Genomic DNA, 5,000 nt, shown 5'->3' with positions numbered 1-5,000 from the left:
AGGCAGGGAGGGAGGGACTCGCTCCGGACACAGGTCCCCCCGTACGACCCCCTGCGCACACACCCCAAACAAAACAAAACACAACAAGACAGAGCGAAACATCCTCATTGCCATCTCCCTCTCACCTCCACGTACCAGGGGCACGAGAGGGAGAGCAGGAGAGAGAGGGGGAGGCAGGGGGGGAGGGAGGGAGGGACTCGCTCCGGACACAGGTCCCCCCCGTACGACCCCCTGCGCGCACACACCCCAAACAAAACACAACACAACAAGACAAAGCAAAACATCCTCATTGCCATCTCCCTCTCACTTCCACGTACCAGGGGCACGAGAGGGAGAGCAGGAGAGAGAGGGGGAGGCAGGGAGGGAGGGACTCGCTCCGGACACAGGTCCCCCCGTACGACCCCCTGCGCGCACACACCCCAAACAAAACACAACACAACAAGACAAAGCAAAACATCCTCATTGCCATCTCCCTCTCACCTCCACGTACCAGGGGCACGAGAGGGAGAGCAAGAGAGAGAGGGGGAGGCAGGGAGGGAGGGACTCGCTCCGGACACAGGTCCCCCCGTACGACCCCCTGCGCACACACCCCAAACAAAACAAAACACAACAAGACAGAGCGAAACATCCTCATTGCCATCTCCCTCTCACCTCCACGTACCAGGGGCACGAGAGGGAGAGCAAGAGAGAGAGGGGGAGGGAGGGAGGGACTCGCTCCGGACACAGGTCCCCCCGTACGACCCCCTGCGCACACACCCCAAACAAAACAAAACAAAACAAGACAAGACAAAGCAAAACATCCTCATTGCCATCTCCCTCTCACATTGCATGACAATGTGAGGGCCCTAGCTGTGAGCTGGGCCTCGTGCCCCTGGTAGGTAGAAAATACTTGACTGTGACCGGCAGGGGCACGGGAGCCGAGATCCGGTGTAAGTAGGGGGGAACCCTGCCTCGGGGATGCCACTGCTGGTGCTGGCACCAGTAGTGGCTGTACACATGTCCCGATGGGACACACGTATGGCTAGATGTGAGCTGGGCCTCGTGCCCCTGGTAGGCGGAATATACTATACCCTCACCAACGGGGGCACGGGACCGTGATCGGGTGAGAGAAGGGCGAAACACTGCCTCGGGGCTGCCACTGCGGGTGCAGGCACCCGTAGTGGCCGTACTCACGTCCTGACGGGAAGCACGCATGGCTAATTGTGAGCTGGGCCTCGTGCCCCTGGTAGTCGGAATATACTTCACTGTGACCCACAGGGGCAAGGAAGCCGAGATCCGTTGTTAGAAGGGGGGAACCCTGCCTCGGGGCTGCCACTGCGGGTGCAGGCGCCCGAAGTGGCCGTACTCACGTCCTGACGGGGCACACGCATGGCTAGACGTGAGCTGGGCCTCGTGCCCCTGGTAGGTAGATAATACTTCACTGTGACCGGCAGGGGCACGGGAGCCGAGATCCGGTGTAAGTAGGGGGAAACACTGCCACGGGGATGCCACTGCTGGTGCAGGCACCCGCAGTGGCCGTACCCATGTCCTGTGGGGGCCATTACATAGCTAGTTGCGAGCTGGGCCTCGTGCCCCTGGTAGTTGGAATATACTTCACTGTGACCCACAGGGGCACGGAAGCCGAGATCCGTTGTAAGTAGGGGGGAACCCTGCCTCGAGGCTGCCTCAACAGGCACAGGCACCCGCAGTGGCCGTACTCATGTCCTGAAGGGGCACACGCATGGCTAGATGTGAGCTGGGCCTCGTGCCCCTGGTAGGTAGAAAATACTTCACTGTGACCGGCAGGGGCACGGGAGCCGAGATCCGGTGTAAGTAGGGGGAAACACTGCCACGGGGATGCCACTGCTGGTGCAGGCACTAGTAGTGGCTGTACACATGTCCTGATGGGACACAAGCATGGCCAGTTGTGAGCTGGGTCTCGTGCCCCTGGTAGGTGGAATGTACTTTATGGTCACCGACAGGGGCAAGAGAGCCGAGAGTCGGTGTAAGCAGGGGGAAACACTGCCTCGGGGCCTCTCACTACAGGCATAGGCGCCCGTAGTGGCCGTACCCATGTCCTGTGGGGGCCATTACATAGCTAGTTGCGAGCTGGGCCTCGTGCCCCTGGTAGTTGGAATATACTTCACTGTGACCCACAGGGGCACGGAAGCCGAGATCCGTTGTAAGTAGGGGGGAACCCTGCCTCGAGGCTGCCTCAACAGGCACAGGCACCCGCAGTGGCCGTACTCATGTCCTGAAGGGGCACACGCATGGCTAGATGTGAGCTGGGCCTCGTGCCCCTGGTAGGCGGAATATACTACACCCTCACCAAGGGGGGCACGGGAGCCGTGATCGGGTGAGAGAAGGGCGAGACACTGCCTCGGGGGTTGCCACTGCGGGGGCCGTACTCACGTCCTGACGGGAAGCACGCATGGCTAGTTGTGAGCTGGGCCTCGTGCCCCTGGTAGTCGGAATATACTTGATGGTCACCTACAGGCCCACGAGAGCCGATCTCCAGAGTGAGTAGGTGGAAACACTGCCTCGGGGCTGCCACTGCTGGTGCAGGCACCAGTGGTGGCTGTACACATGTCCTGATGGGACACAAGCATGGCCAGTTGTGAGCTGGGTCTCGTGCCCCTGGTAGGTGGAACGTACTTTATGGTCACCCACAGGGGCAAGAGAGCCGAGAGTCGGTGTAAGCAGGGGGAAACACTGCCTCGGGGCCCCCACTACAGGCATAGGCACCCGTAGTGGCCGTACCCATGTCCTGTGGGGGCCATTACATAGCTAGTTGCGAGCTGGGCCTCGTGCCCCTGGTAGTTGGAATATACTTCACCGTGACCCACAGGGGCACGGAAGCCGAGATCCGTTGTAAGTAGGGGGGAACCCTGCCTCGAGGCTGCCTCAACAGGCACAGGCACCCGCAGTGGCCGTACTCATGTCCTGACGGGGCACACGCATGGCTAGATGTGAGCTGGGCCTCGTGCCCCTGGTAGGCGGAATATACTACACCCTCACCAAGGGGGGCACGGGAGCCGTGATCGGGTGAGAGAAGGGCGAGACACTGCCACGGGGCTGCCACTGCGGGTGCAGGCACCCGCAGTGGCCGTACTCACGTCCTGACGGGAAGCACGCATGGCTAGTTTTGAGCTGGGCCTCGTGCCCCTGGTAGGCGGAATATACTTGATGGTCACCTACAGGCCCACGAGAGCCGATCTCCGGAGTGAGTAGGTGGAAACACTGCCACTACGGGGCTGCCACTACAGGCACAGGCACCCGTAGCGGCAGTACGCGTGTCCTGGCGGGGCACACGCATGGCTAGATGTGAGCTGGGCCTCGGGCCCCTGGTAGGCGGAATGAACTTTGCTGTCACCAACAGGGGCACGGGGGCCGAGAGCCAGTGTAAGCAGGGGGAAACGTTGCCTCGGGACTGCCACTACGAGCGCAGGCACCCGCAGTGGCCGTACGCATGTCCTGACCGGGCACACACATGGCTAGATGTGAGCTGGGCCTCGAGCCCCTGGTAGGCGGAATGAACTTTGCTTTCATCAACAGGGGAAAAGGAGCCGAGATTCAGTGTATGAAAGGGGGGAAACACTGCCTGGGGACTGCCAGTCCGGAGGCAGGCACCCGTAGTGGCTGCACACATGTACCGACGGGTCAGACACACGGCCAGCTGTGAGCTGGGCCTCGGGCCCCTGGTAGGCGGAATGAACTTTGCTGTCACCAACAGGGGCACGGGGGCCGAGAGCCAGTGTGAGCAGGGGGAAACGTTGCCTCGGGACTGCCACTACGAGCGCAGGCACCCGCAGTGGCCGTACGCATGTCCTGACCGGGCACACACATGGCTAGATGTGAGCTGGGCCTTTGGGCCCCTGGTAGGCGGAATGAACTTTGCTCTCATCAACAGGGGGAAAAGGAGCCGAGATTCAGTGTATGAAAGGGGGGAAACACTGCCTGGGGACTGCCAGTCCGGAGGCAGGCACCCGTAGTGGCTGCACACATGTGCCGACGGGTCACACACACACACAGCCAGACGTGAGCTGGGCCTCGTGCCCCTGGTAGGCGGAATATACTTGATGGTCACCTACAGGCCCACGAGAGCCAATCTCCAGAGTGAGTAGGTGGAAACACTGCCTCAGGGCTGCCACTACAGGCACAGGCACCCGCAGTGGCCGTACGCATGTCCTGACGGGGCACAAACATGGCTAGAAGTGAGCTGGGCCTTTGGGCCCCTGGTAGGCGGAATGAACTTTGCTCTCATCAACAGGGGGAAAAGGAGCCGAGATTCAGTGTATGAAAGGGGGGAAACACTGCCTGGGGACTGCCAGTCCGGAGGCAGGCACCCGTAGTGGCTGCACACATGTGCCGACGGGTCACACACACACACAGCCAGACGTGAGCTGGGCCTCGTGCCCCTGGTAGGCGGAATATACTTGATGGTCACCTACAGGCCCACGAGAGCCAATCTCCAGAGTGAGTAGGTGGAAACACTGCCTCAGGGCTGCCACTACAGGCACAGGCACCCGCAGTGGCCGTACGCATGTCCTGACGGGGCACAAACATGGCTAGAAGTGAGCTGGGCCTTTGGGCCCCTGGTAGGCGGAATGAACTTTGCTCTCATCAACAGGGGGAAAAGGAGCCGAGATTCAGTGTATGAAAGGGGGGAAACACTGCCTGGGGACTGCCAGTCCGGAGGCAGGCACCCGTAGTGGCTGCACACATGTGCCGACGGGTCACACACACGGCCAGCTGTGAGCTGGGCCTCGTGCCCCTGGTAAGCGGAATACACTTTACCGTCACCAACAGGGGCACGGGGGCCGAGAGCCAGTGTAAGCAGGGGGAAACACTGCCTCGGGACTGCCATGGCAGGCTAGGGCCCATGTAGTGGCTGTACACATGTCCTGACGGGAGCCTCCGTCGCCAGCAGGCCAGCCAGCCGGCCGGCCAGCCAGCCAGCCAGCCAGCCAGCCAGCCAGCCAGCCAGCCAGCCAGCCAGCCAGCCAGCCAGCCAGCCAGCC

Source organism: Halichoeres trimaculatus, unplaced genomic scaffold (genome assembly GCF_033239565.1).
Source record: "Halichoeres trimaculatus isolate MK-OKI-2021-1 unplaced genomic scaffold, fHalTri1.1 fHalTri1_scaffold_84, whole genome shotgun sequence".
NCBI lineage: Eukaryota > Metazoa > Chordata > Actinopteri > Labriformes > Labridae > Halichoeres > Halichoeres trimaculatus.
The sequence above is the reverse complement of the archived record's forward strand: the minus strand, read 5'-3'. Positions refer to the sequence as shown.